Below are 24,653 nucleotides of genomic sequence, written 5' to 3'. Positions count from 1 at the left end.
TATTTGAGCACAACCTCTGACTATCTTTGGCTAAACCTTCAGCTATGCAGACACAGAAAAGATCCCTAGGAAGCCAAGCTTTAAAGATAAACGATGAGGAAAAAACCTGAGCAGAGCCATCAGCTACACATCATGGAGAGACAGACTTCACAAATTTAGGCCGATTATTAATCACAAACAAAATAAAACAACCACCACCTTCAGGGGGAATAAATCACAATCTACAGTTGCTGTGATATATTATTCAAAATGTCCAGTATTCCACAAAAAAATGCTAAGACATGCAAAGAAACAAGAATGTGACCCTCACTCGGGGGTCGGGGGGGGGGGAAGGAGTCAATAAAAACTATCTCTGAGTGCCCCTAGATGTTGAGTTTAGCAACAGTAGTAGACTTCAAGCTGCTACTGCAAATACATTTACAGAACTTTAGAGAGAAAAAAAAGTTTGAAAGAATTACAAGAAAGTATGACAATAATGACTCAACAAATAAAGAACCTCAATAAAGAAATATCACTTTTAAAAAACCAAATAGAAACTCAGGAGTTGAAAATTGCAATAACTGAAAAGAAAAATTCAGCAGAGGGGCTCAATGGTACATTTCAGATGGCAAAATAAAGAATAAGTAATATTAAGATAGATAAGGAGATATCTCATCTGAAGAACAGAGAAAAAAGAACATGAATAAATGAATAATAAATAGCTCCACATACATATATACAATGGAATATTACTCAGCTATAAAAAGGAACGAAACTGGGACATTTGTAGAGACGTGGATGGACCTAGAGACTGTCATACAGAGTGAAGTGAGTTAGAAAGAGAAAAATAAATATTGTATATTAACACATATATGCGGAATATAGAAAAATGGTACAAATCAACCAGTTTGCAAGGCAGAAAGAGAGACACAGATATAGAGAACAAACATATGGACACCAAGTGGAGAAAGCGGGGGGTTTGGGGGAGAATGAATTGGGAGATTGGGGTTGCCATATATACATTACTAATAAAAAAATATATATCAAATTGTACACTTTAAATATAAGCAGTTTATTGTATGTCAATAAAAGTTGTATCTCAGTAAAAGTTGTTTAAAAAAAATAGCTCCACAGACCTGTAGAATAACATCAAGTATACCAACATACATGTAATGGGAGGCTCAGATGGAAAAGAGAGAGAAAGGGGCAGAAAAAAAAATTTGAGAATATACTGGCCAAAAAAATCTCAAATTTGATGTAACAAAGAGATCTACACAAAGACATACCACAAACTTTTGAAAGACAAAGAGAAAGATTAAATCTTAAAAGAAGCAAGAGAAAAACCATTCAACACATACAAAGGAATAAGGAGATTAACAACTGACTTCTCAATAGAAAAACAGAGGCCAACAGTCATTGGATGACAAAGTTTGGGAAAAACAAACAAACAAACAAAACTATCAATCAACTGAGCAAAACTATGCTTCAAAAGCCAAGGTAGAAAAACAGATATTCTTAGATAAACAAAGACTGAGAGAATTTGTTCCTAGCAGACCTGCCTTACAAGAAATACTAAAGAAAGTCCTTCAAGCTGAAAGAAAATGACATCAGACATTAACTTAACATTTCTCCTGATAGGAGAAATGAAAAGTGTTCCAAATGCTAAATATGTAGTAAATACAATATATTATGTAAATAACTATATTTTTTTTACTTATTCTCTTGTATTCTTTAAAATACATAAAATTGTAGAAAGCAATAATTATACATTGTTGAGTCTGAAGTTTATACAAAGTTTATTTTTTAACATATGTAGATATATATGATAATAAGAACCCAAAGGAAGGGGGAGGAAAAGGATATATATTTTAACAAAGTTTGTATATTTCATTGGAATTAAGGTACTGTTAATCTGAAATACACTTCTATAAATTAAAACACACTGTAATCCCTAGAGCAACCACTAAGAAAATAACTATACTAACAACAACAAAAGTATATTTAAAAATCAACAGACAAATTAAAATGTCCCACTAAAAACTAGCTAACACAAAAGAAAAAAGTCAAGGAGGAAGAGCGGTATGAAATAGAGAGCAGAATGGCAGGCACAAAACCATATCAATAATTACATTAAATGTGAATGGACTAAATATTCCACTCAAAAAACAGGGATTGTCCAACTGGATAAAAAGGCACAACTGAACTAGCTGCTATCTATAAATGACACATTTCAGGTTCTAAGATACAAATAGACTAGAAGTCAAAGGAGAAAGATTGATCATGTAAATAAATATTAGAAAGAAAATCAATGAGCCAGAAAATCACTGAAACTAAAAGTTGGATTGTAAAGGAAAAACCAACAAAACTGACAAACCAACTAAGTTACTTAAACTAACTTAGTTAAGATTCTGTTAGTAAAACAGAAGACATAAATTGTCAGATTATCAAATTATATACACAGAGGACATCACTACTGACCCTACAGAAATTAAAAGGCTTATACAAGAATAAACAACTTTATGTCCACAAATTAGACAACTTAGATGAAGTGAACAAATCCCCCCCCCCAAAAAAAAACCCCCACCAAAATGGACTCAAAAGAGAAACTCTGAATAGAAATATACAAGGAAAACAATTGAACTGGTAAATAAAAATTTTCCCACAAAGAAAAGCCCAAGACAAGATGGCTTCTATCAAAAATTTTTAAAAGAAATAAAGCCCACTCTTCCCAAACTCTTTCAGAAAAATAAAGGAACTGTTCCCAACTCATTCTATAAAGCCAGCATTACCTTGATTCCAAGCCAGATCAAGCTATCACGAGAAAACTATAGAGCAATACTCCTCATGAATACAGACACAAAAATCCTTCTAAAAGGTACTAGCAGACTGAATTTTGCACACAAGAAAAGGATTCTACAGCTGGGACAAGTGAGATTTAACCCTTGAAAAGAAGGTTGGTTGAAACTTCAAAAATCAATTAATGTAATAAATTATATTCATAACTATAACATTAGTAAAGGAGAAATTAGTAAATACTAATCAAGGGCAAAACATCTCAATATATGCAGAAAAATATTTAACAAACTCCAATACCCACTGATACTTTTTAAAAACTCTCAAACTACGTATAACAAGGGTCTTCTGCAATCTAACAAAAGGGCATCTATGAAAAAAACTACAGCCAAAGTCATATATAATGTTGAAAAACTGAATGCTTTTTACCCCTAAATTCAAGAATAAAGCAAGGATGTCTGCTTAGCCAATAAATAAGGCAAGGTTGTCCACTTTTGCCACTTTTATACAACACTGTAGTGGAAGTTCTTCAGGCTACTACAATAAGAAGAAAGGAAGGAAAGAAGGAGAAAAAGAAACAAGGAGGGGAAGAAGGGAGGAGACAATAAAGGAGGGAGGAAAGAAAGAGAGAGAGAGGGAGGGAGGGAGGAAGGAAGGAATTTAGATTTGAAAGGAAAAAACAGAACTTTCTTTACTTGCAGGTTATGTGACCTGATACTGTGAATATAATACAGAATCCACAGACAACCCCTATAATCATAAATCTCCTAGAAGAAAATATAGAAAATCTCTACAATTCATGAAAATACAGAAAATCTCAGATTAGGCAATAAATTCTTAGGTACAATAACAAAAGCATAGCACAGAAGACAAAATTAATAAACTGAACTTCATCAAAATTAAAATCTTTTGTGCTTCAAAAGCAGACACCATTAAGAAAATGACAACACTAGCCACAGATTTGGGGGAAATATTTGCAAATCATATATATCCGATCAAGGGCCTGTATCCAGAATATATAAAATACTCTTACAAATGAATAAGAAGACAAACAAATTTAAAAATGGGCAAGGGACTTCCCTGGTGGTGCAGTGGTTAAGAATCCGCCTGCCAATGCAGGGGACACAGGTTCGACCCCTGGTCCAGGAAGATCCCACATGCCTCGATGCAACTAAGCCTGTGTGCCACAACCACTAAGCCTGCACTCTAGAGCCTGGGAGCCACAAGTACTGAAGCCCACGTGCCTAGAGCCCGTGATCAGCAACAAGAGAAGCCCCTGCAATGAGATGCCCATGCACCACAATAAAGAGCAGCCCCCGATTGCCACAACTAGAGAAGGCCCACGTGCATGCACTAACAAAAGACCCAATGCAGCCAATAAAATAAATAATTAACTAATTTAAAAAAAAAAGAGCAGATTAAAGGGATTTCCTTGGTGGTGCAGTGGTTAAGACTCTGCATTCCCAATGCAGGAGGCCTGGATTCCATACCTGGTCAGGGAACTAGATACCACATGCATGCCGCAACTAAGAGTTCACATGTCACAACTAAGAAGCCCACAAGCCACAAATGAGCCCGTGAGCTGCAACTAAGACAGAGTACAAACAGGAAAAAAAAAAAAAAAAAAAAGAGCAGATTAAAGACTAAAAAGAGAGCACTGGTACATTGAGAGATAGATCATTAGAAAATTTCCAAACTAAAGCAAAGAGATAAAAAGACAATGGAAAATACAGAAAAGAATTTAAGAGTCAAATAAGACACAGTGAAAAGGTCTAACATATGTAAAATTGTACTTTCAGGAGGAAAGAAGAAAGACTGGACCAGAAGAAGCAATATCTGATGAGATAATTCCCAATATTCTAAAACCGATTAAAGAAGCTCGGTAACACTCAAGCAGGATAAATAGTAAGGAAAGTGTGCCTAGGCAAATTGTAATAGAACTCTTCAATATCAAAGACAAAAAAAAAAATTTAAAGCAAAGGGAGAAAAACAGTACATAATCTTCAAAGGACCAACAATGGGACTGCCAGATGATTTCTTAAACAAAAATAATAGAAGACAGAGGACAATGAAATTACATCTTTAAAGCATGAAAGAAACTGACAACCTAGAATTCTACATGCAGCAAAAATATACTTCAAGAATTAAGAAAAAATAAAGTTTCAAACAAACAAAAATACAAAGAAATACTAAAGGGAGTTCTTCCAAGAGAAGGAAAATAATCCCAGAGAGAAGCAAAGACTCACATGAAGGAATGAAAAAGAAATGGTAAATGTAAATGAATACTAACTGCATAAAACAGCAATAATAATATGTCATGAGGTTTTATTCATATGTGAAATTAAAATAAATGACAGCAACAGCACAGAAGGGAGCAGGGGATTTTTGAGTTAAAGTATTCTCAGAACCATGCGTTGTGAGGGAAGTGGTTAAAGTACCAATTTTGAGTAAATTCGTAAGTGAAGGACAGATGTTGTAATCTCTAGGATAATGGCTAAAAGAATAACAATAGAATATATAATTAACAAGACAATAGAGAAGAAAACTGAATGTTAAATACTTGATTAATTTAAAAATGCAAGAAAAAAAAAGAAAAGGAAAACAAAGAATAGATCAGATCACTAGATCTGCAAATATGTGTACATGTATACTTAATATAATTGCATCCACAATTTAAAACTTTACTACAAAGAAAACTCTAGTCTCCGATGGCTTCACTAATAAATTTTCTACCAAACACTGAAGGAAGATCTAATACCAATCTCTTCCAGAGAACTGGATGAAAAAGGGAAACACTTCCCAATTGATTTTATAAGACCAGCATATCCTTTATTCCAAAACAAGGCAAGTTCATTACACAAAATGGAAATTATGAGCTAATCTCTCCCCTAAACGTAGATACAAAATTCTTAAGCAAAATATTAGCAAACTGAATCCAACAAAACACAAAAATAATAGCACATCTGTAGGGTTTATGACAGGAATACAAGATTGTTTTAATGTTTTTAATATGATTACCACATTGACAAAATAAGGGGAAAACAAATTATATGATAATCTCAATAAATGTAGAAAAAGCTTTTGATAAAAGTCAACACATGTTCATGATTTAAATGCCTATCAAATTAGAAATAGGATAATTTTCTTAATTTAACAAAAAGGTTTCAACAACACTAAGTAAATGCCTACTTTAAATATTGAAAAGTTTCTCCCCTGAAATTGAAAATGAGAATAAGACAAACACATGCTATCATCACTACTATTCAAAATTACAACTGACATCCTAGCTAGTGCAATGAGGCAATAAAAAAACAAATAAATGAAAAGTATAAGAATTGGACAAAAAATATTAAAAACTCTTTACCACATAAAATGATCATACACACAGAAAATCCAAATGAATCTACAAATAAACCATTAAGACTAAGAAGTGAATTTAGCAAAACCCTTGGAATCAAGGTCAATACATCAAAATCTATCATATTGCAATAGGTTTATACAGGCAACAAAAATGAGAAGGTGAAACGTTAAAAGATGTCATTTGCAACAACAAAAAGAATACAACTTAATGAAAGATATGTAAGAATGCTACAGACAAAACTTGAAAACATTAGAGAAATTAAAGACGACCTATATAGAGAGCTATATGAGGTTCACTGACTAGAGAACTCAATATTATGAAGACGTTAACTCCCTCAAATTGATCTACAAATTCAATGCAATCCCAATCCAAATCTCAGCCAGGTTTTATGTGTGTGGAAATTGATAGAGTGATTCTAGAATTTTTATGTAAATGCTAAACACCAAGAAAAAGCCAAAAGAAAAACAAGAAGAGGGACTTCCCTGGTGGTCCAGTGGTTGACACTTCACCTTCCAATGCGGGCAGGGGTCGGGGGTGTGGGTGTGGGGGAGGGTTCGGGTTTGATTCCTGGTCTGGGAGCTAGGATGCCACATGCCTCGCAGCCAAAAGAAAAAAGAAAAAAAGAAAAAGAAAAGAAAAACCAAAACATAAAACGGAAGCAATATTGTAACAAATTCAATAAAGACTTTTTAAAAAAGAAAGAAAAACAAGAAGAAAAACAAAAATGAAAGACTTACGCTACCTGATATCAGGACTACAATAATTTAAGGCAATTTATTAGACAAATAGCCCAATAGGACAGAATACAGAGCATCCAGAAACTGATTCACAAGTATATATGATTACGTCATTGATGAAAAAGGTGCCACTGCAACTCAGTGGGGAAAGGATGGTCTTTACAATAAATAATGCTGGGTCAACAGGATATTTACACAGATAAAAATCACCTTGACCCTTACCTCACACCATACACAAAACAATTCCAAGAGGGTCACAGATCTAAATGTGAGAGGTAAAACAGGTGGTTACACAGGTGGTAAAACAGGTGGCTTACTTTGTGAAAATGCACAGGGCTATAACACTATGATCTGTGCATTTTTCCATCTGCATGTTAGCCTTCAATAACAAAAGTTTACTTAAAAATAAAAACAATGCTTCCTTATGTCTTTACATGATACACAAAACACAAAACAGGTAAAAGAATGTGATTCTGAAAAGTCTACAAACAACACCCAGAGAGATTTTCTAGAACTCAAATCTGATCATTTATGCCCCTGCTGAAAATTTTTTAACGTCTAATCTGGCCTCTGCTTCCTCACCAACCATATCTCTTAGCAATCCCTCATCCTCCTCCACTTCATTCCATCCCCTTCCCAACTCTACCTATTTTCCTAAAGAAGCCACATTCTCTTTAGAATAGATTCTAGGCTTTCCAGGTGCAAAGTTCCCTCTTTCTAGCTCTTGCCTACTCCCACCACTCTAGCCAGTCCCATACCTGCCCCCTTGCCTGGACCACTCTTCATTCAGCATTGATAGTAATTATTCCCAAACCTTGTTTGGATGCCCTTCCTATGTGCTTCCACAGGTATCATATGCCCCACACACCACACTCTAGTGCAATGACCAGCTACACTGTCAGCTCCAGAAAGGCATTCGTCTTTGGGTCATCAGTGCCTTGCACACAGTGTGTATTCAATAAGTACTTACTGAATAAATAAAGTAATAAAGTCAGTAGAATCCTTAAATGCATTTACCTGAGAAAGTTTCTCCTTTCTACAATGCAAGATGTTTACATTAGCCGTCTAAATTTTCTCTTTTTTTAAGTGGACTTTCCCTGGCAGAAAAGTCTATCATTTATAGACCAATCGAACACAATCTAGAGGTTAATAATCAAACTGTTTAAATTTACTGCAGACCAAAGAATAAACAAACGAATCTCAGTCCAGATGTAATTTTGAGTTCTAAAATGCTTTAAGCTCCTCCTAATTATGTGTCCCACTGTTGGAGTGAACATTTTTAAAGGTCTCAAACTCTTAGAACTCTGCCTGGCCCATGGTAGCCACTCAATAAATATTTGTTGAATGAGCAGTGGTGTCTGACCTGGTCAGGAGTGTAAAGGAAGATTTCCCTAAGGAAGTAACAACTGAGCTGAAATCAGGAAAATGAGCAGGAGTTACTGAGTGAAGAGGGAAGGGAAGGACATCCACACAGAAGGAACAGCCAGTGCAAAGGCCCAGGGGCAGAAGGAAACTGCACAAATGAGGGCTTAAAAGAAGATGCACAAGACTAGAGGTCAGAGTCCAAAAAGAAGTATAGCTGAGAAAAATGTTAGCAGAGATCTGTCAGCTGTTTGAAGGCTATAAAGGCAATTCTCACAGAATGAGATTAATACACCTGGCAAGTTTGAGCACAAACAAGAGCTATATGTAAAAAACACTACATAATTATTTCAGAATAATAAAACCAAATCTGGCATATAAAAAAGATTAAAATGTATTCAATTAGTAATTCTCTTTTAAAAGGTGTTACTACAATATATCTAACCTAAATCCCACAATTTAACCATATCTATTCTTATTTTTTATCCTGATTTCAATTGATTGCTCCATCTAAAAAAAAAAAACCCTCCTTTATGAAAAATGTTTTGTAAAACATATCAATTGAAAATTTATTTGTGGATCTAGTTTAATAAGAAACCCTGGTTCTATTCATTGAGCTATTGATACTACCGTGAGTATGTCTGACATCTTAATATGTCTGACATCTTAATAGTATATGTGTTATCTATCTTACCTGTGTAAATGCACTATGTAAACAAGTATATTCTCTTATAAAACCAAAAAATTCATGGGCTAGGTGTAGGACTGATGCCTTCAGAACTATACATAATGAGAGCTTTAACAAAAAGAGTTGTTTACGCTGCTCTCTAAAATCCGTCAGGAGGAAGAACTTCCTACCTCATTCTAACAGATCTATTGGTTCCCAACATTCTCCAAATCATTCATCATCAGCCCTCTCCTCGGAGGAAGAGCTGAATCTAATTCCCACCTACAGACAGATATCCGTTACAAGAACATGCACTCTAACCCTGGTGCATCGTAACTCCAATGAAACTGCTATCACTTACAAAGGAGCTAAATGACGAAAACATCTTTAAATCAACGCAAATCAATTCCCAGTAGTAAAAAGTTTATGTTCGATTGTTATACCACATCTCCATATAAAAATGTCATCACTAATATCCACTTCTATATAATCTCCCCAAATTAATAATATTGTATAGCTAATATGAAACATAATAAATAAGCTGATAATAAATAACAATAAAAACATATATTACCGCATTTAACTCTTTTTTTTTGGCCGTGCCGCATAGCTTGCAGGATCTCAGTTCCCCATCCAGGAACCCAACCTGGGCCCTTGGCAGTGAAAGCCTGGAGTCCTAACCACTGGACAGCCAGGGAATTCCCGCATTTAACCCTTTAACTCTCCAGACAACTCACCGTGATAGGTACCATTAGCGCCCCACTTTGCAGAGAGGAAGGGAACTTGCTCTCAGTCACGCGGGTCACTAGGCGGCAAAGCTGGGACTCAGACCAGATCTGACCACCAGGAAGCCCATGCTCTTCACGGGCTTCATGAACCAGCAAGGCAGACCACGCACCAATGAATAACTTCCATCTTTTAGTACCTAGGAGCTAACTTAATAATTCCCAACAAGTCTGTTCACTTTCTCAGGACACATGGACACAAGCTCAAAAGGAGAAAGTTCATAAATGACACACACACATCAGCTACAACAAAGAACAGAATTGTTTTTTAATTCACAGGTTGGGAGTGGGGACATATTTTGTATTTTCTATAGCCCTGTTCACATTTCAGTGATTAAGAGAGAGTTAAAAGCTTTGCTAAAGCACAACTTTCCAATCCCTCTCCTCCCCAAAATACATTTACTTCAGTTTGAAAAACAGAAAAACCTGTTAGACTTACTTGATTTTGCAGCCTCCAGCTCTTGGGACACCATGTTTTTTAAAGTGCCTATTATTATCATTAATATTTGAATATCTGCAAGTCAAACTGCTAATTCAAGCTTACAGAGAGTGAGTTTTCCTTTTAATTCTTAGCCCTAAAATTGCACATAAGAAGTTCTAATTCATATTAACATTAGCAAGAGTTCAAAAAATGATCTTCAACTGGTTTCTATCCATTTTGACAAAGGCTTGAGAAGAGAGGAGAACTAAATCTTTTTTTAAGACTTCAACAAAACAGTTAACATATAAAGGAATTAGTATAAACTCTCACCTAATAGAAAAAGCCTCTGCCATGGAAATGCTCATGTCTCGGTGATTAGAGATGTCTCAAGTTCTACCACATAAGTCATTCTGATCTGTTTACCAGCACAGAGGATGGCATCTTCTGTGCTCTTCTCGGGAATCATTTAATAAGCTACTTGACAACACTAAGCAGACAGAGGCTGGACTATGGAAATCTAAAACTCTCCTATAACATTCTGGAGTTTTCCTAAAATTGATCCCCTGTGCTGGAAACAGGCGTCCGATAAAATTCTTTTATTTGGGCAAGGAACATTTATTGAACACTTACTATGTTCCAGGCATTGAAGCTGAAAATACAATAGGAAAAAAAAACAGAGCCACTGTCTTTATGGGTCTTATACAATGGAAGAAAGAGGAGGACAAACAGACATATACTTCTTGTTTGTTTGCACAACGTGCCAGGTGGTAACAGTGCTACTACGGAAAAGAACAGGTAACGGAGATGGAGAGTGTGAGAGACAAAAAGATAACATTTTTATAGAGTGTTTGGGAAAGTCACTCTGATAACACTCAAGTACAGACCTGAAAGAGACAAGGAAGTAAGTCATACAAATATCTGGAGAAAGGAGAGTCCCAGCAAAGGGGAGAGCAGTGCTAAGATCTGGAGGCCAGAGCAGGCTTGGAACGTTCAGAGAAGAGCAAGCCTGGGGTGCACTGAGCCGGGAGAGGTGGGGCAGGGGCTGGCAGGGGCCAGAGCATGTGGGCAGGCCTCAAAGGCCCCTGACCTGGCTTTGTCATTCATTCTAAGTGAGGAGGGAACCAGTGGAGGGGGTTTTTTTTGTTTTCTCTTGGCATCAGAGTCCTTTGAGCAAGGAAATGATAAGAGCTGATTTAAAGTTCAAAAGGATTGTTGTTGCTGCTGCAAAGGAAAACAGACTGCAGGGTATCAAGGGCAGAGGCTGAGAAACCAGTTGGAAAGTACCTGCAGTAAAACAAAAGAGTAACGGTAGCAGATTGTACTGTAGTGGGAGTGGTGGACGTGGTGAAAAAGGGTCAAATCTGAAGACAAAGTCAACAAACATACTAATGGATTAGATTTAAAGTATGAAGGGGAAAAGGGAGAAGTCAAGGATGACTCCAAAGTCACGGTCAAGGCACCTGAAAGAATGAAGATGCCATTTACTAAGTTGGGAAAAGCTGTGGGAGGAGCAGGTTGGGGCAGTATTGGTACAGGGACTCAGGAGCACATTTTTGGACTTGCTGAGTTTGAGTTGCCTATTTAGACATCCAAGTCGAAATGTAAAGTGGATATATATATGAGTGTGAAATGAAGAGAAGAATTTTCTACTGAAGATAAGAATTTGGGACTCATGAGCAGGTAAGATGATATTAAAGCCATGAGATAAAATGACACCTAGAAAACTGGGGTAGACAAAGAAAGGAAGGACCCCAGAGACTGGACCTGAAGTCCCTGCAATGCTTGGAGAAATCTGCAGAAACCATCAAAGGACACTGAGCTGGAAAGCCGGTGAGATGGGCAGAGCAGCAAGAAAGAAAGGTGTCAAGGAGGCCGCATGTGATGTGCTGAATGCCTGTTCAGCAAATATTCATTCCCCTTCCATTCTCTTCCCCAACTGTGGATGGAGTGGTGTCCCTGCCCACCGGGGACATCAGTGGACAAGAGGAAAGAAAAGGCCTTCAGTGCACCTGTGTGGCCTGACTTCACCCTTGGGGACCCCAAAGACTGGCTACAACAAGAGCAGGCCCTGCCCAGTCCCCTCAGCATAAGTCCCAGAACAAATGCATGAGGAGCAGATCTGAACCCAATCCACAGCCTGGAGCAGAGTCACCCACCTCAGCCCCACCTAGATCAACTGAAATGCAGCCGACCTAGGACTACAGCACCAGCAACTGTGTACACCAAGTAAAGAAAGTCTTTCAAGAAGAAGGCACTGGGGCTTCCTAGGTGGTGCAGTGGTTGAGAATCCGCCTGCCAATGCAGGGGACACAGGTTCGATTTCTGCTCCAGAAAGATCCCACATGCCATGGAGCAACTGAGCCCGTGCGCCACAACTACTGAGCTTGCGCTTTAGAGCCCGTGAGCCACAACTATTGAGCCCATGTGCCGCAACTACTGAAGCCCACGCGCCTAGAGCTCATGCTCCGCAACAAGAGAAGCCACGGCAATGAGGAGCCCACGCACCACAACGAAGAGTAGCCCCCACTCACCACAACTAGAGAAAGCCTGCACGCAGCAATGAAGACCCAACACAGCCAATAAATAAAAAAATAAATAAATAAAACTTTTTTTAAAAAAAAGGAGGCATTGATCAACTCTTATACGTTACTGAAAGGCTGGGTAAGATGAAGATTGGGAACTGATCCTGGACAGGGCGAGGTCACTCTGAAGCACTTTTATCAGAATGGTGGGTGTGCACATCTGACTGGGATAGATTCGAGGATGGGAGGAGAAAAACAGCAAAGAGCAGTGTAGACAACTCTTACAGGACATTCTGGAAGGTGAAGAAAAATGTAGGGGTTAAGGAAGCATTGTGTTGTGTTTGTGGGTTTTTCTTTAAGGTAAGCTTAAATTATTAAAGTTTATAATATTACAGTAAATAACCTGATGGAAATTATCCAATAGTGGGGACAACTGATGGTAGAAAAAGACCATTATCTGTGAGTGGGCAAGAGGGGAAGGGACCCCACGCACAAGTGCAGGAGGAGGTTTAGAGAGGAGCTCAGCCACTTGGGGTCCCTCAGGGAGAAGGTAGTAGGTGTGGGTTCAGAAGCAGGTGAGACTGAAGACAGTGGTAGGAGCCTGTGGAAGTTCTCTAGAAGCAAAGTCATCTGCAAAGGGCAAGGAGGAAAGAGGGGGCACATGTTTGAGGGGAGAGAAGAAGCTAAGAGATGGCTGTTGAGGATGGCAGGATATTAAGCAGACAAGGAAAAAGGAGGAGGGTTGCCAGAATAAGCTACTTGGACTCACACATGGGTTGCAGTTAAGTCTTAACATTCCTCTCTAAATGCTATAATGAAACACTGCATCTCCTTTGAAACTACTGCTAGTGTTGTAAACAAACATCTGAAAAAACTGTCTGAGAAACCACTCATAAAAACAGAAAAGAGTTGAAATATTGGGGTTTAATGAAATGACACTAAAATGCCTTTCAAGACAATCAGATGCTATTAAAATTACTGTGAGCTGGAGATATGAAGAATCCAACTAAGCGGAAGAAGATATGTGAAACAGCAGTGGGGCTTAGTCTAGAGCTGATACAAGAATTAGGTGAGGAGCAAATCTGAATCGTCTGGGGCTGCACTAGTCAGTATGGTAGCCACAAGCCACATTTGGCTATGAGCATGTGAAATACGGCTAGTGCAGCTATGGAAAAGAAAGTTTAATTTTATTTAATTTTAATTAATTTAAATTTAGAAACAGAAGCGATGTCAAATATTTTTGCATCAACTATAACTTTACCATTCGGGCAGGACGACATTTCATTGTAACTAGTGGAAATTTAGCATCTAAATTGAGAAATTCCGTAAGTGTAAAATACATGCCAGATTTCAAAGGTTTCATGAAAAAATTAAGAAGAATGTTAAAAATCTTGTTAATAATTTTTATATTGTTACATGTTGAAATTATGATGATATTTTGCATACTTTGGGTTAAATAAAATCTATTATTAAAATCGCTTTTGGCTTTTAAAATACGGCTACCTGAAACTTAAAATTACATACTGGACAGCACTGGTCTAAGAATTAAAACACCAGTACTATCTGAAGAGCATGGTTTGTAGTCACCTGTTGTCATGGTGACTATAAAAGAGGGTGAAGCCTTTCCATAGAGATCAGAGGAAGAATTATCCAGGATGTATGCAGGCCAGGTACAGCATCTGAGCCTTAAATCTGTGATCAATAAAAAGCCATATTTTAATTAAAAATGGTCAAGCAGTAACTTGAAATCAATGTAAAATGGTATGATAATGAAAGTTCACCTAAAATGGTACCTCCAGCTTACTCGAGATAATAAGCTTCTAATGGGGAAGTGCCTTTTCAATCTATAGAAGGTTTAGAATTAAATATAGAGATGATGGAGAAAATCAGACTCATGTTAATACTTTTTAGAAAAGTTTAGAAACATGTTTTATATTAATTGGAACAGTTTATGCATAATTATTATGTTTTTAATGTTTAAAAGAATCTGACATAAACTGACAGATTAGCCCTGTGATTCTCCTTTAAAATGTGTGATATATTTAGACATATGATTTATTTAGATTGAAATGTTTAAGAGGATTTGGCTATGTTTATAAAATATTAATTTTGTAAGTGATGGAACAGTCAAAGGAACTTGAGCTAAGTATTTGGAAAGGTTTCACTCATTTGAGTCATACATTTGCCCACTAAGCATCTGACTTGTTTAAAAAAGAAAATCAAATATATTAAATTTATATATGCAATTGAAAATATTTAAATTTAACTAAGTTTATGAATGAGACTGATAGTTTAAGGAACTCAATCTGTTCAATTTAAATTAAAGTTTCATCAAAGAAAAAGTGAAGGTGATTGCTCACATTTACCAGATTTATAAGTAAAATAAGAAGATAAGTGGGACTTCCTAGGTGGCGCAGTGGGTAAGAATCCGCCTGCCAATGCAGGGGACATGGGTTCGATCCCTGCCCCAGGAAGATACCACATGCCCCAGAGCAACTAAGCCCATGCACCACAACTATTGAGCCTGCGCTTTAGAGCCCATGAGCCACAACTATTGAGCCCATGAGCCACAACTATTGAGCCCATGTGCCGCAACTATTGAAGCCCATGCGCCTAGAGCCCGTGCTCTGCAACAAGAGAGGCCACCACAATGAGAAGCCCATGCACCACTACAAAGAGTAGCCCCCGCCTGCCGCAACTAGAGATAGCCCGTGAGCAGCAACAAAGACCCAACACAGCCAATAAAATAAATAAATTTATAAAAAAAAAAAGATAAGATGAATTTAAAGGCCTAAAGGAAACTAGATTTTTATTTTTACCTGTAAAAACATCAAATATTAGTTGCCCTTTCTGCAGACAAAACTTACTCTTAATAGCTAATAATTAAGATGCTACAAATATTAATTCACTTAACCTTCACAACCCAATGAAGTAAGTAACATTATTCTCCCCATTTTATAGGTCAAGAAATGAAGGCACAGCACGATTAAGTAGCTGCCCCAAGGTCATACAGCTAGATGGTAGCACAGCCAGCATTCAAATACAGGCTGTCCGGCTTCAAAATTCATGCTCTTAACCATTGTGCTTTACTGACTCTCAGACTACCCTCGAACATGAAAAAAAGCTCACATTGACAAAAATAACTAGCTGTTCAAAAAAGTGAGCTTTTACATGCTAAGATTTTAACTAAAAGTCTCTTGTTCCTCTTTTTTCCCAGTAGCTACCAAGAAATAGGAATTCCAGGAAAAACCCATGATATACGAGGGAATGACCCAAATGAGGACAGCTTTCAAGGCTTCTAACTTCACCCTGACCCCTGTACTCCAGGCCTCCATCATCCTAACACAAGGAACTCTCCCGCAGTGACAGAGAACATACTGCTCTGACCCTCAAAGAAGTCCAGCCTGAAGGATATGACATTTATCGAGTTACTTTTCACTGCATTTCTTTTCATCCTGTAACATCTCATATGGCCCTTTTGGAGGTTAATTCTGAATCCAGGGCACAGTACAGAATAAAACAAAATAAACTCAGGAGAGAGAAGATAATTCCTTTTAATTTTGTTTCTAATTCTAAAAACAGATTTGAGGGGAATAGTTCTCCCCCTTCTTCTACACCAAAACTCCACCTGGAGTCTGCAGCAATGAGCATAAACAAGGACTTATGGTTTTGGTTACCTCCTGAGAACCATCTCCCACTTCGAAACTGACCACACCCACCACCCTGAATCTGCCCCACCAGGCAGTTCTCAACAGTCACTCTTTCCAAAGCATACATAACCAAAAAGCATCTTCACTGCGGCAGGAAGGCATTCTTTGTTGGCTGGTAATTAGCAAAGCAATCATAGTCAACTTCAGATTGTGATTTATCACACAAATCATGTTTTTAAATTTACTGACTCTCTGTGATCCTGGATAAGCTATTTATTAGCATTTTATACATGAGGAAACAAGAGTTATTGTGAAGATCAAAAGAGAGAGTTTGTGTAGCATACTTAATAGACTACCTGGTACCAGGTAAGGGATCAACAAATGATAGCTATTACAGTATTTATTATTAAAAGAACCTAGATAACTATGTTTCATGACTTGCTTTTATGGACACCTGTTTCTTATGTAATCTTACTTTTCATACAGCTTAAATAAGAAAAGCCCCCTGAAATTAAAACACTTAATCACTCTTCTATAGAGACAGTGAGAACATGAGTTTATAAAGAAGCAGGGGCGGGGAGCGAGAAGGTAAAATACTGAAAGCATTATAAAGACAAATATAAATGATTTTTAAAGATCCATTTTTTGCTCTCTTTGATGAGAATAATCAAAAGTTTATGCATAACTGATAGTATAAAATTAAGCTAGCTAGTGTTTTTTATGCTTTTTATATATAACCTTTTAAGATATGACCTTCAGGAATCCAAATAAATTGAAAATGAAATTGTGGTATCTGATTTCTAATGTTGTACTTCAAATAACTAAAAGCTCAAAGTAATTTTATAGTGCCCTAATGATACATTTTGAAACTTGGATAACTGAAGTAATACTGCTCTAAGAAATTTGAGTCACTTTCCTAAGACCCTAAAATTGACATTTGTAAGGCCCTCAATACTGATTTTGGAATGAGATTTAAAAATAATAATTTATATCACATAAAAAATTTTAGGTATTCCATTAAGAAAAGCATACTTGTACCTATCTTATCTTTGGAAATGAGTAAGACATAGTTCTTGTTCTTAAGAAGTTTACAGTCCAGCACAAAAAACCAGATACATGTATTTTCAGACATGTTAAATTGTTTTGTTTTGTTTTTTAAAAAGGTATACACAGAGTTCTCTTGGAAGAGAATGATTTGAAAAAGGAGTATCACCTGGTCCTCAGGACAGGTTAGAGCTACTGAGAAAAGAATAGATGAACCTATACCACAGGGAATTATAGCCGTTATTTTGTAATAACTCATAATGGAGTATAAGCTGCAAAAATCCTGAATCACTATGCTGTCCACTTGGAACTAATATAATACTGTAAATCAACCACATTTCAATTTTTTTAAAAATGTAAGCCTAGATTGAGGATAGTCCACATAAGGCGATGCAAAATAGATGCATATAAAAGACATATTTACATACGTATAGCGAGGCTAACACCACAGAAAAGATACACTCTTTTAATATATGAATACAAATAATAAGTGAAAGAACAACTACCTTAAAGTATCTTTTCTATAAGTTAGTATTCTAGTTTTTAAGTATAGAAAATACTGGCACATGTCAAAATATGCTATGCAGAAATGATTCTTGTTTTATGACTTTAGGTTTTGTTTCTTTTTATTAAAATAAGAAAAAAAGCCCAAGTGCCATAATGATTAGTGCCTTTATTTCTACACTTTATTTCAGTGAAATAAAAAAAGCAAAGCTTGCTGCATTCCTTGACACAAAGAAGCCAGGATTCTAGTACATTTTGTGTACCTTTAGGTTAATATAACAGACAAAGATCACATCAGTTTCCTCCTTCTTAAAATGGGGAATCATAGTAGAAGCTACTTTATAGAGTTCTTAAGAGGAGCAAATAAATTTGTGAAGTGTTTAGAACAGCGCTTCCATTAGGAAGCACTAGCAAGTGTTTGATTGATAGAAAAAAAGGAAAGTATATGAAACAAGACAAAATGCCAGATAAGACCACACAGAAACCTTTCATTAGAGATTTGCAATTCAAGAGTTTGAGTAAGCATCTATTCTTCAATACAACTATGCCCAACACATCACGGAGTGATAAAATTGTGTAAAATGCCACGTCTCCCTTGAACAACTTTGGTTATAACAGAGGGAAGACGGTTCATAATGGACGGATACTCAGAGAAACAATTTTTCATTTAAACACACCAAATATGCGGGACAAACACGTAGATTTATTTTACAGCTCCACTACTGTCTTCATTATCTAACTGGTCTCCCTGACCAATTAGATTATATAATATACCCATGTGGAAAATCTTTATTCTTGTGCCCTAATTTGTGGTTTATAATATTCAAAGTGCACTTACACCGCAGTTCAAGGGAGTCGCTTTTTATTCAGTCGGGAGAAAAGATGGGGGTAAGTGACCAGAACATCATCTCTGTTGGAGGAGTGGCCAGTCTCTGGAAACCATATAAACAGCCAGTGGGGAATTGCTTCAGGATTCTCGACCATAAGGTGTTGAAGACATGTTCAATGCCATCCATCTCTTTCCTCCCCTCCCCTTCACCCCCAGCCCGGTGGGGTCTCTGTATGTGTTAATCACCCTTTCTAACACTTTTTAACTCACTGAAGCCTCCACCTCGAGGTTCTTTGGCTTTCACTTCACTGATTATGAGGTAAAGAAGCAGAGATCTAGATCACGGCTCTTAGGGAAATGAGCACTTGATCACCTAATAGGATCCCAAATTTTCCTATCCACCATACAACCTCTGCACATGTCCAAAATGTGAAATTAAGGATTATAACATGTGTTGTGGGTTTTTTTTTAATACACATCATTATAAGCAAGTTTCTAATATTCTTCTGGTTGAGTACCAAATTAACCAACTCATATTTTATAAAAGCCCTGGGGATATAAAATTACTGAAAAAGCATTGAAGAATTAACTGGTAACTTTTCCCCATAAGAAAAGGAAGGCTGAAAACTAGGCTAACGGAGAATATTTGGGTACTGTATGTAATGAGGTACACATACAATAAGAATAATCATAATAGTTGGAAAACAAGTAATCCCTCAACCACAAGAGCTCAGATGACTTTATCAAACAATATGGAATTAAAGAGAAGGAAACAGTTAATAAACATTTGCTGACTGACGTCCAAAACCACACTATATAATTGCTACAAAGAACTGGCACACATGGAAATCAATCACTGACCTCCAACTACATTTATAACACTCCAGTTCTGTGCAGACTGTATAAGTAGATGCAGTTCCCATTTTGTAAAGTGGTTTACAAAATGGCTTAAGAGATCTTATCCTCCTTTTAACTGAGAGCACAAAAAAATGAAATACGTGCCCACAAAAGTTTTTCAACCTCCATCAATCTCTACTAATAATCCGCGACATAAAACATCCCTTCCTATCACCACCGGCATGGGTTTTCCATGCCTTTTCTCAGCAAGTGGTTACAATCAATACTCACTACGCACAGCAGGTCAGTTGACAATACCTTACATTTATAGCACTTTTTCCTCGAGGTCTCGGGGCTAACATTATTCTCCCCAGTCACAAATCCAAACCTAAGTGTTCTGGTAATGAAGAAATCATTCTTTAAAAAACTATCATCTTTTCAAAATGTGCCTTTACAAATGCTACAACACATTGTACGAGATGCTAAATTACCAACCAGTCATCACTTTATCAAAGTGCTAGACATTGCTAGAGAACACTGACCCAGAAACAACCAACAAAGGCTTCAATGGCCTAACGCTGTCCATGCAGGCTCATACGGTTACAAACAAATGACTTTCAATGGCGCATGTACAATGTTAACCCTACTTAAACAAGAACATGTCCTGGCTCCTTTTATCTCTTTGGACATGCTTGGTAAGTCAAGTTACAGAATTCTCCAGGTAGAACAATGGCCGTGGTTATAATTATCAGACCAAATTTTACAACGTATACCAAAAATTAGGACCAGGGTTTTTGTAATTATTAAATTAAGACTTCACAAAATTATGCTTTACTAAATTACAAAATTAAGACTTTTCTAATTTTAAGACTCTGAAGCCTAGAATTGCAGAAGACTCCTGCTACTGTGAATGAACGAGAGTGATAAGTGGTATTTTACACCTGAGGATGTTCTGTGCCATTTCCTGCTTCCACCAGGTGGCCAATCTCAACCATGGACTACAGCACACTCCTATGTGCATTTCCTAAGGAGGTACTGTAGGTATCACAGCATTTTTGGTTTCATTATTTGGTTACACACACACCTCATGCTGCTAGTAACATATATAAGTATGCCAAATTGTTGTTTCTCACTTCACTGACAAAAGCTTCATTTCCTGCTTCAGAGCTTGTGTAAATAAACCACTAGAACAAAGCAGTGCCTGCAATACATGCCTGTTTATTTCTGATGTTTACTGACTTCATTTTTTGGCAGAAAGTGATACAGCTTTAAAGATGCCAAACTATACTGAATCCTGTGCCTTGTGTGACCTAGCAGCAAAGGCAAAATATGAGTCCTTACTGTGCTGCATTAACACTGGCTATCTCCAATCTTCAGAATACAAACTAAGGGCCACAGGCTGGAACTCATAGCGAGGGACCCATGTGGCTGAAAAGCAAGACCAGAATCCTTGCACTTGAATATTTGCTAACAAAGATCTGAATCAAGCTGTACTCTCGGTGCCTTAGAAAGAACACAAAAATGATTATTTTTATTATAAAACATGAAACTGTATTCTGTCTATATAACAGGACCAGGCTTCAACGTTCTGCTTGCCTTTCATGCTTAAATGAGAAAATACTTCTTTTTCTCTCCTGGTTATCTTCTGAACACAGATCGACTTCATTTTAATCAATGTCCCATTCCATTACCATCATCAAAGAGTACTTAGCAGAGCATCTGTGAATCACTCTACAGGTAAAATCCAGTTTAATAACAAACCCAATTGTGAAATAATCTGCAAATTGTTGCTGCAACTCAATTCTTTAGTTTCCAATACAATCTTCCAATGAAGTGACATTACTTAAAATCAGTAGCAAATATGAACAGACTTAGAAATCTAGTAATCAGTCAGCCAACAGGTGTTGAAATCCCAAAAGAAGGAAGAGGAATATTAGATAATCACTTTATGTCTGACACCTCAAGTAGCTTTAATATCCATAATTCCAATCAACTTAACTGCAATCCAAAATAATCAATGCCAATGATTTCTTCTCATTAACTACTTTTTAGCAAAAATATAATTTCTTGCTTTCCATATAATATTCTCTAACTGACCTCTTCCAACTTATAAATTATTATACTAAGTTGGATACACAGTTTAATAAGTTGATTTATTTTCCAGTTATCAAAGTGACTTTTCTCCCCAATTTAAAAAATATTAACATATAAAGTATTTCTTTCTGAATTGATCAGCTATATTTCTAAAACGGAAACTGTTTTCTGTCTTTCACATGAGTACACCTAAGATGAAATCTAAATAGCCACAAAACAGTCTTCACAATCCTATTTTTAATCCATTCTTTGTGTCTGCAACAAACTAAATACCACGAAATGATGGCAAGGCTTGGGGCCCTTGAGAAAAGAGAAGGTTACTCGTAACTTGAGCAATTCCCCATCCAGTACCCGAATGTCCCTGGCAACGCCATCGTAACCCTCATCACACTCATAAACAGACGCCAACACCGCCCAGATACCTGTCCTCAGAGGTGCCTCGGTTTGCTTCCTCAAAATAGAAACGCAAGGCATGTTCCAGTTCCTTAAAGCACCAACACAACACCTTCCAGAAACAACAGCAACGACATCGGTGCCAAGTATCTAATCTACAAAGTACTGGTCCTATTAACTCTGGTATTGCTAGATGGGAAACCGGGGCTACCGTTCCCATTCAGTTGCAGGTACAAGCACACCTTCCAACGATAAAGGTGGTTATGTTCAAAATCCAAAAAAGAACTTCAGAAGCATCTCAGAACGCTCCCATCCCAGGCGTGGAAGCCTGGGCTCACTTTTCATAAATTGTAAAAAAAAAAAAAAAAAAAAAAGAGTCTCGTTTGTTCCCTTAGAGACCCCTAGCATCATCCCGTCCTCAAAGAGAATCAACTAGGAAACTTGAGAGTCCAGGAGTAAATATTTTCATATCTTTTTTTTCCCTTAAAAGCCTGGATAACACGCCTAGACACACACACACACGCACATACACACACACAGAGAGACAGGGAGAGGAAGAGACAGAGACAGAGAGAGAGAAGGACGGATAACGCAGGCAGGTACCACGCCGCCTCTCCGCCGAGCCTCACCCCGCGCACCCGGCCGGCTCCGGGCAGCCCCGCGCCCCCCACACAGTCGAGCGGAGCCGGGACCTGCGGGGCCGTCGTGCCGGGAGGAGGTTCGGGCCCCGCGCCGGCCGCGAAGTTTGCCGCCCGCCGCCGCCGCCGTGCCCTGGGCGCCGTCCGCGGTTGCGGGGCGGCCGGGGAGACCGTCTCGGGGGGGGGGGGGGGACGCGCCCCTCGGGGGCTCGGGTGCGGCCGGGCCCCGGCGCCCGCTCCCCGCCGCAGGCGGACCCCCACCCCCGGCGCCCGACCCGAGCCCCCCGGGCGGCGGGTGCGCTCGCCTTACCTGGCCCGCGGTGGTGGTGGCCGTGGCCGTGGCCGTGGCCGTGGCGGCGGGCGCGGGGCTGGGAGCCGCTCCGGCGGCGGCGGCGGCGGCGGCGGCGGCGCCTGGGAGGGGAGGGAGGCGCCGGCGGAGGAGGAGCTCGGGCGAGGAGCGGGCGGGCGGGCAGGCGGGCGGCTTTGTTTCCACTGCGCGGAGCCGCCGACCCTGAGTCACCATGGCAACCGCCGCCCCCCCCCACCCCGGGCCCAGTGGGGACCCCCGGACAGCCGGGGTCCGGGACCCGCCGGGCCGCCGCCGCCGCCGCCGCCGGGACCCCCGCCCTTATCGTCAGCAGTCTGGTGGCTCCGAGGTGACCAGGACCCCCAGGGAGCCGCCGCCGCCACCACGCACACACCCCTCTCTCAGGCTCGGTCGCCAAAGCGTCCGTCTGGCCCCAGCCAGAGGGGAAGGGGGGCCAGAGCCAATTCCTGTTTGCATCCTGGTAGGCACCCCCTGCGGCCTCCCACACCGGACATGCCAAAGCCCCCCACCACACCTTTCTTCTCTGGAGCTGCACCCTCAAAATGGACATTCACCGCAGAGAGAAGAAAGCAGCGCAAACTGGTAAAGTGTGGAGCAACTGGTCCCGGTGCTCCTGTGGCCGCTGCCGCAGCAACCCCGGCGCTGCCAAGGGGCGCCGGGCTCCTCCTCCCTCCCTCACCCAGCTTCGCCTCGGCGGGCCTGAGCTCACGCCACCCAAATCGGTCTCTGTCTTGTTGAAGGCTCGGGTGGGAAAGAGGGGGCAGGGGGCTCTAGTGTTTGTTGGAAACACAGGGTACACTTGTCACCTCACACGCTAACACACAACTTTGAGGCTGCATCGTGAATCTCGGCCGCTGCCACTGCTCGGCTCCTGGCTGTGACTTAGCTAAGCGTCCACCCTGAGCGCCGGCTTTCTCTGTGCCAAGCCCGGACCATGCGCTGCAGGCCACCGGCGCTCCGGAGAAGACGAGGGTGAGGCTCACCTTGGCACATGACGGGCATCCTCTCCTAAGGAAATTCTTGGAGAGGGAGGGAAAAGTACTAGCACACCCACAGTAATGCTTCCTCCAAAGGACAGAGCTGGAGGACAGCTACCACGGGGTGAGTCATCACCCCATACTATGTTTTCTTGAAAGATCCGTCACTGAACCCAAAACCTACAGCATCTTCATTTAGACCCCCAGGGAGCATGGCATTTGTTTTCTGGCCCGTGTGCATCACCGAAGGAATGTCAGTAACTTATAACAAAACCCCACAGGGTAGCTGATGTTTTGTGGGTTTGCTGAGAAGCCATAGAGCAGAGCAAAGTGATTACCAATTGAAACTACACATACTAATTAATGAAAATAGAAGATTCATTTTACGGTGGAGAATAGAAACAGCTTGTTCCTCAGAACGGTTGGCCATTTTCCTGTACTGGGAACATTGGTACTTCCAGATGAAGTCAAGAGACAAGGTCTTTTCCACAGGCTGTTAAGCATTTTGATAGTATCTGCAGTCAAATGCTCTACCCCTAAGCTACACCCCCAAAGTTTGATAGTATCTGTCAAAATTTTAAATGTACATCCCTTTCACCTAGCTATCTCGAGTCTCAGAAATTTGTCATGCAGAAATACGCAAGTGTACAATGATAGATGTACATGGATGTGCTTTGCAGCAATTATGTGATAGCAAAAATTTGAAAGAACTTGTGTGTCCATCAGTAGTGA

The 24,653-nt window shown here is 39.2% G+C and overlaps 1 protein-coding gene across 3 annotated transcripts in view; it reads right to left on the bottom strand.

Moving 5' to 3' along the window:
* Positions 1-23,525, bottom strand: part of RNF182 (ring finger protein 182) — a 55,531-nt gene extending 32,006 nt beyond the window's left edge. The window contains exon 1 of one of the 3 annotated variants that reach the window (XM_057700657.1): positions 23,459-23,525. The gene's annotated coding sequence lies outside the window, so the exon portion shown is untranslated. Of the gene's footprint in view, positions 1-22,607; positions 22,647-22,926; positions 23,029-23,458 lie in introns of those variants that run through there. The other 2 variants (XM_057700655.1, XM_057700656.1) reach the window with 2 other exon arrangements.
* Positions 23,526-24,653: the final 1,128 nt, after the last annotated feature.

The sequence above is a fragment of the Hippopotamus amphibius genome, chromosome 11, assembly GCF_030028045.1.
Source record: "Hippopotamus amphibius kiboko isolate mHipAmp2 chromosome 11, mHipAmp2.hap2, whole genome shotgun sequence".
Taxonomy (NCBI): domain Eukaryota; kingdom Metazoa; phylum Chordata; class Mammalia; order Artiodactyla; family Hippopotamidae; genus Hippopotamus; species Hippopotamus amphibius.
This window is presented reverse-complemented; position numbering and strand designations above follow the sequence as displayed.